The 8,113-nt window shown below is 31.3% G+C and overlaps 1 pseudogene; it reads right to left on the bottom strand.

Moving 5' to 3' along the window:
• Window positions 1-886: 886 nt before the first annotated feature.
• LOC124938135 lies at window positions 887-5,635 on the bottom strand (annotated as a pseudogene).
• Between the last annotated feature and the right edge of the window lie 2,478 nt (window positions 5,636-8,113).

Below are 8,113 nucleotides of genomic sequence, written 5' to 3' on the forward strand. Positions count from 1 at the left end.
GAATAAAGATTACAGTGAGATGTTTTAAATATACATGTTATCTCCAAGAAAGGCAAAGGGGATAACAATCCACAGGAGAAATAATTAAAGACTGTTCTTAATGAACATATTACCACATGCTTGAACACTTGTTGCAGACGAGAATAAGAAAGATTGGCACGAATTTTGACATAGCCACCCTACTGTTTAAACATTAAAAAGCTTCATACGAAGGCTTTCGTAATAATTAATTTTATAAATCAAGAGAACTACAACTATTCATTATATAAGCTTTTACCCAATGTTGTCGAGTAGAACACCATGACATGATATGATGTAAAGCTTCATAAAAGGATTAATTATTTTGCAAGGATTAATTAACTTCATTACAGAGGAGAACATTTTTACTTAGAGTTATAACAATATACTACCAATAAAGAATATTGCAATAATCAAAATAAAAAAGACATAAAAAATGTAGAAAAATACCTTTAAGAAAGATGTCTCGACAGCTCCCTTGTCAATCAACAAAAATTACAACTCAAATCGATCTCATCTTTCCAACTAAAATCACAATGCATTGATAAATGACATCAGTACCTTTTAAAATATAAAAAATGAATGAATGAAATAGAATGAGAGTTAAAAACCTGTCTTAGATGGTCAATTATAATTTTTGTGGCATATTTGTTCAAGGTTAAAAGTTGTTTGCATACGGTCGACATTGTTGTCAAGTGTATGAACCTGCATACCCGACATTGTCTTAGAAATCTGATATTCAATATTATTTTGTTCTTTTCTCATGAATGGATCGGAAAAACAAGCAATAATATCCCCTATATATTTTCTCCCTCTTAAATTTCTACAATTCTCTATTCTCTATTCACTATATCAGAATAAGATTGTATCAAATATAGCCAAGTAAAAGAAATTGGCAAAGTAAACCCATTGGAGAGCAAAAGAAATTGGCAAAGTAAACCCATTGGAGAATAAGCCGCTGAATATCCTTAGCCTTCTTCAATTTACAGAGAACAAAAAAATGTCAAGGTTTAGGGGTTTAAAGAGAGGAAAATATATGTCAGAAACAGAGTTGGTAATCCATTGAGAATTTTGATTAGTTTTCAACCATAGGTTCAGGATCAGAAAAATGTTCACAGCAACTGTGTCTGCTGCTGCTGAGCAATCTAACCAAATTGAATAGTATGTCCTTTATAACCCGATCAAAGAGAATATGATTATTATGTATAATTAGAAGATCCAAAAATACAAAACAGTTGGAAAGAGAAGAAAGACCCACTTGTGACATTAATCTGTGAATCTGCTCAACCGTTATCTTTGCACTTGTGACATTAATCTGTGAATCTGCTCAACCGTTATCTTTGCATTGTCCTTAGTTATTTTCGCAAGTTCATTTTCTTCCTACAATTCAACAAAATCGGATCAAATACCAGACCATCAAACAAGTATCTTCTGTAAAGAGAAAGCATATAATATATATGTATCCACTAACCTCTTTCTTTCTTGGAGAAGAGAGAGTTATAAGAGGCCCAAATCGTGAATGTGATAAATGATTTTCAGCTTGCTCTAGCTTTTCAGTTGCATGATAATATATAATAGAAAAGTTAATCAATTAGCATTTAGAGCTTGCAACATAAAACACCAATGATTAGATTATGAAAAGGCGGACATACCCAAATCAGACATTTGTTCAGCTAAATAGTATCCATTTCCCAGCAAAGGCGACAAGGAGAGAGTGTTCACCTAGTACTTATTCCATAACATATCCAAGATGTGACAGTCAAGTGATGATTTGAAATATATTATATCCAGTGCATATCAAGAAACAAACTCAGCAAGATATTTTGAAACATACATACATGCATGCATCAAAGATCTCTAATCTAATCGAATTTGAACACAATCATAATATAACCTGTTTACAGTGTATACTTGTTCAAGGGGATGGTTTGATATTCTGAAACAGGATCATCAGTTGGCTTATAGCCATCTGGATATGTTCTAAATTCACCTATCTCAACCTTTCCAATTGAAACTGTCCTAGTTGAATCAATCACTAAAGCCAAAAATGGCTCCAAATGCTGCTGGTTCAGCATCTGCGTTGAAACATCGATACCAGAAAGACAACAACCATAACCAGGGTGTGAATGGTACCACTCAACTACGTTTTCTAACCTTCCTGCCTAAAAAATCAATTATAAGAGCAAACCTTAAGGGCATGCATGTCAATTAGAAAATGTGTGTTCAAAATCTATGACAAGTATCCACACTTCAGCCAAACAATTGTATATACCCCATATACAACGAAAAGTGAATTTGAAAATCTACAAGTTACTAAAATACAATTATTGGCTTCATTTGAAAAAAACTCTCTATATCAGATTTCTTGGAAATTGAACTTAGTCCAAGACATTCAGAAATTAGCTGACGGTTTTTCATCTAATAAGTATTTGGATCTAATAGAAAGTTATTGTCAAATCAGTTCAAATACTAGAGTTTCCAAAATGTGATCCATCTGAAACTAATGTTAGCAAACAAAAGAAGCTTACAAGAACAAACATGTTATTGTGATTCAACTCAATGATTTAACTGATCTCATCTCTTAATGAGGACAAGGCAGAGTTGAAGATATTCTTGGTTTAGAGCATAACAATACTAAAGAGAATCTCATCAGTTTTTTCAATATCTCTTCAACTACCATAAAGACTATGATTTTCTTCTAGCATTAGCTATGGGATTGGAATCATCACTATCTACACCTTCTAATTTTTACTCATTGTAATCTAATTTCGATGTTGAAATAAAATAAAATAAAACCTGATTGTTCGTCTGGGAATATTCGACCATGTACTCATAAGCGTCTTCTTGGGCATTAATCCTAGTCTCCGTGCCTTCAACGGGGAGAGCGAAGGAATCCATGACTATCATGGTGTCTCTGGAAGTCTTCCCTTGCATAAGGCCCATGATCTCGATGGTGCCGCCAGAGCAAGAGTGGAGATCTTGACACGCTTGAAGTAGTGAGGGTCGTTAGTCCATGGCTTCTTCCTGAAGACTTTATTCTTAGCATCATCGTCGTAATTGAAGATCGAGTTTGATAAATGATTGATCGCGGTAGAAGAAGAAATTAGAGGAGATTAGGTCGCGCAGAAGAAGGATGAGAAGAGATTCAGGATCCTAGAGAGAGAAGTGAAAATGAAAGTTATTGAGAAACACATCTCTTTAACCCACTCATTAGGAGTGACCCGTCCGAGTTTATGACCCGCGTATTAATTATTATTATTTTTTTATTTTATTTGGAAAGGTGGTCATAAATATTAAAGGTTGGCAAAAAACCATTTTTTTGTTAAGACTTTTACTAACAATTAATATGTGTTGGTAATTGTTGGTCATTGTAGGTATATTTTGTTGTAGTGAACTTAACATTACCAAGATCCTTAATAGAATATTTAGAATCGACAATAATCTTAACATATTCAATGTCTTATAAAGAATTACATACCAACAAGATGTCATCAACATATAATAGTAAATAAGTAATTTGTTCTCCTATTCTTTTAATGAATAGACAATGATCATTTTCAGATTGTAAAAAACCAATATTTGAAAACTTTTAGAAATTTCATAATTCCATTGCCTTGAAGATTGTTTCAGTCCATATAAACTTTCATTAAGTTTACATATTTGATTTGAAAATTCACACTTTAAACCTTCTGGAATAGACATGTATACATCTTCATCGATACATCCATGCAAAAATCATTATTTACATCAATATGATGCAAATGCCATTTATTTGCAGTTGTCAAAACAAGTAATAATCTAACAATGACATTCTTTTCCATTGGTGCAAAACTTTGGTGAAAATCAATACTATTAATCTGATTATATCCCTTTGCCACTAAACGAGCTTTGCATTTGTTTATACTACCATCATCATGAAATTTTGTTTTATAAATCCATTTACAACCTATCTTCTTATTACCTTTGGGTAACTGTGTAAAAGTCCAAGTATTATTTTTAATCAAAGCATCAAGTTCTAACTTCATTGCTTCAATCCAATCTGGATTTGAAGCAGCTTGTTTATTGGAAACTTGATCATTTGATTGATCAATATTTCTTAAAAAATTTGTATAAGCTAGATGATTACATTCTGTAATAATGAAAGGAAATGTTGTAGGTAATAAATTTTTCACAGTTTTTTTACAATACTTCAGCATGATTAGTATAATCCTGCATCAAGGATGTGCATGTGAATCCCTAGAACTTCTTCTTAATGAACTCCTTGGTTTATTAGATGGAAAAGATTCTTCTAACTTGAGTTTCATCAAAACATTCAAGTGGAATATTTTCAGTTTGAATGTCAGTAGAAGGTTCAATAATATCATTTTCTTGATGCTCTTCTATGCTTACATCTTCAATTTCATCATAGAAAAAAGATGAAACATTAATAAATTTCTTTTTAGTAGAATCTGATGAATTATTATCTTTCATGAATGAAAATATTTCCTCATGGAAGATCACATCTCTAGAAACAGTTATAATTCCAGTTTCTAATTCATACACATTATATCCCTTTTTATTCATGGAATATCCAATAAAGACACACTTCTTTTCTCTATGTGTGAATTTTGATTTTGAGGCAAAACATTTGTAACAAAGCATAAGCATCCAAAAATTCTAAGAAAATTATAATCTGGATTAGATTTATTAAGCATATAAATTGGAGTTTTCCAATTATATCTTTTCATTGGTGTACTTCATCAAATATGTTGATGTGAGCAATGAATATGGCCAAAATTTGGAAGGCATGTTAGAATCATTCATAATAGATTTAACTACTTGAATTAAATATCTATGCTTTCTTTCTACAACTCCATTTTATTGTGGAGTATATGTACATGTTGTTAATAGAAGTTACAATAATATGTTAGTTAGTTAGTGTTAGTTATAAACTTTATGACATATTTTATATTTAAATTAGTTGACATGCCTCTTTAGAATTGTTGTGAGTTTTTTTTACCTATAATGGATTTGTGACTATATAATAAATAGATAATAAAATCACAAAACCCTTAAGGGTTTTTCTCTCAATATCTCTTGTTTTTCTTTTTCTTATTCTCAAATATCTCTCCATTGGTAAATTTATCATCTGGGACGTAATAAAGATTCCCTATCCTCTTTCCAAATTCAACAACCGATGAAAGCTTATAGTCCTACAAAATACATATTAAATTTGAAAATATACAATCTGTTTTGTTCTCATAAACAAGTATGGCCGTAAAAATAAGGTTATACTTAAAATATGGTGCAAATAAGACTTCATTAAGTATTATTCTATTAGAAATTCTAACTTACCCTATTTCATCTATTGATTTGCAAGATTCATCTGCCAAGTACATTAGTCTAGGTTTTCTAGTTTTCTAACATTACTCATTAGACTCTTATCATTACACACATGACAAGATGCTCCTGGGTCAATTATCCATTTATAATTATCGCCTATTGAGTTATTGCTACTCATGTTAAGTTCAAACAAAAATGCATGAGAACTTTCATGTGTGTTAAGGTTAGAAGACTTACCTGCAGATGTGCTGCTTGAAGATGCTCCAGTAGCTTGCTTTCCTTTCGCATCTATCATGCTTTTGAGAAATTCTTTTATACATCATGTACTCTACAATTGTTGCATAGCATAGACATTTTGATCATATACATTGTTAGCAGCATTGACTCTCTTTCTCTGATTTTCATTCTATCTTTCTTTTGATTGTTTCCACCAGTCTGGCTAACCGACTAGTTTGAAACAGTTCTCTTTGAGATGACATTTTCCTCCATAGTGATTGCATATTGAGTTTTTGTACTTAGATTTGTCCAGATAGTTCCTCCTATCATTTCATTCCATGATGTACATAAGCTATCTTGTTGAACATTTTCGGAATAGTTATTATTTTCCACGTTCTTCAGCATTGTAAATGCTTTATACACAGCTGGCCACGGTTCTTGCATTATAATCTGGTCTTTAACATAATCATATTGATCGTTAAGTACCATCAAGAATTGTAACAACTTGTTTTCTTCGTCGTCCTGAAGCATTTCAGCTTCAAGAAAACATCAATCACAATCTCTTTTAGTTCCTCCACACTTGCATCTCCTTAGTGTCTTCAAACTGAACATTTCATCCCAAAGAAGTCTAACCTTAGAGTAGTATTCCTCTAGATCATTTCCTCCTTGCTATAAAATAACAATGTCCTTCTGTAAATAATATCTTCTTGGACCGTTATTTCCTTCATATATGGACTTCACTTCCAATCACACATCACTATTGGTCTTAGTGGATTGAAATCTTCTTTGTAGTCTAACATCTATGGTGTGTTCATTATCCACGCTCAAACTATTGATTCAACAATTCTCCATTGTCTTCCATCTTCTTAATCAACTGACCTTAGAAAAGTTCCATCAAAAAATCCAATTATAATCTTAGCCGATAAAACAAGTTGAATACTCAAACACCAACCAAAATAGGTTTCTCTAGTTAAAATCGATGTAGTTAGAGTCAAACCTGAATAATTTGTTGCATGGATCACTAACGGATCATTGTTATACTTTCTTTTGACTAAAAATGGTTGTTGATGAGTAGCTTGAGGTTGATTGACCGTAAGAAAAAGATTTGTACCATAGATAGGGTTAGGACTTCCACTACTTGTTTCGTCTTTAAAATTCACCATATTAACGTCGATTCTCCTATGCTTAGTGTTAGATCAAAATTGGCTCTAATACTATCTAGACTTCAAGAAATTAGCAAAGCTATGAGTAGTTATGGAGAGAGATTGGAGAATAAGAAAAAGAAGAACAAGAGATATTGAGAGAGAAAACCAGTAAGGGATTTGTGATTTTATTATCTATTTATATAGTCACAAATCCATTATATCTAAGAAAAAACTCCCAACAATTTTAAAGAGGTATCTCAACTAATTTAAATATAAAATATGTCATAAACTTTATAACTAACATTAACTAACCAACATATTGTTGTAACTTTTATTAACAAACAATACAATTAGTTAACTCAAGTTAACTAATATTAAACACAATTAATTAACATTAATAATGACTAATTCTTTTACAAAATCTCACACAACGGTTAAAATAAACATTTTGTTATACATAACTAACTTCATTAAATAACTAACATATATAAATAACCATGGTACAAAATATCAAAAACTACCTTATCCAATGCTAGCCTCGCATATTCTCCTTTTTGTTGGTTCATTATCAATTTAGCCTCTATTTCTTGCTTTTCTGCAAAGAGATATATAATTCAATATTAAGAGTTTAAAAGGTTGAATTATTTGAAATTATTTTCAAATAATCCAATTAACCGTCACTTCTTTAATGAATATCATACATTATATATTTGTACAGCTTATTAAAGGTACGAGTAAAATATTCATCTAATCTAAAAACCAGATTATGTAGAATGATAAACCAAACAAAATCTCAAGATTAAAAAAATTTTAAACGTTGAGATATAATTTCTACATAATAAAAATGTTAATATATATATATATATATATATATATGATGTTATCCCCTCTTCTCGCCTAGCAGAATTAAGAGGTAAATACTAATCCTAAGTTCTTGGGCTACTTAATATGTTGTCCCATTTTTTCCCCAAAAAATAATACAAATGATGTTACAAAGAAAATAATTAATTACAATATATATGAAGAATGATATAACATAATAAGTGGTTGATTCGAGACATGTTCTTAGCACATTTCCCTTAAAACAGTCCATTGTCTTCTGTTTGACTGGAGCGTATCGCGGATGCCTGTCTCCCAAGGTACAACGAATCCAGTTGTGATTCTGCACTGGAATCACTACGTATCGAACTTGACCAGCGTACCTGAACTATCACCGGGTTTTAACAGAAAATGTCGAGCGAAGATCTTGAAGATTACTCACAAAATAAGGAGAGAACTTTTGGATTTCTAGAGTGAGAAATGATAGGATGATGAATAGATATTTTAGATTATAGATGGGGGGTTTTATATTGTTAAAAATTTAAACCACTAAATAAAATCATCAATTGATCCAACGGTTGACATTATTTGCC

This window comes from Impatiens glandulifera, chromosome 1 (genome assembly GCF_907164915.1).
Source record: "Impatiens glandulifera chromosome 1, dImpGla2.1, whole genome shotgun sequence".
Lineage (NCBI taxonomy): Eukaryota > Viridiplantae > Streptophyta > Magnoliopsida > Ericales > Balsaminaceae > Impatiens > Impatiens glandulifera.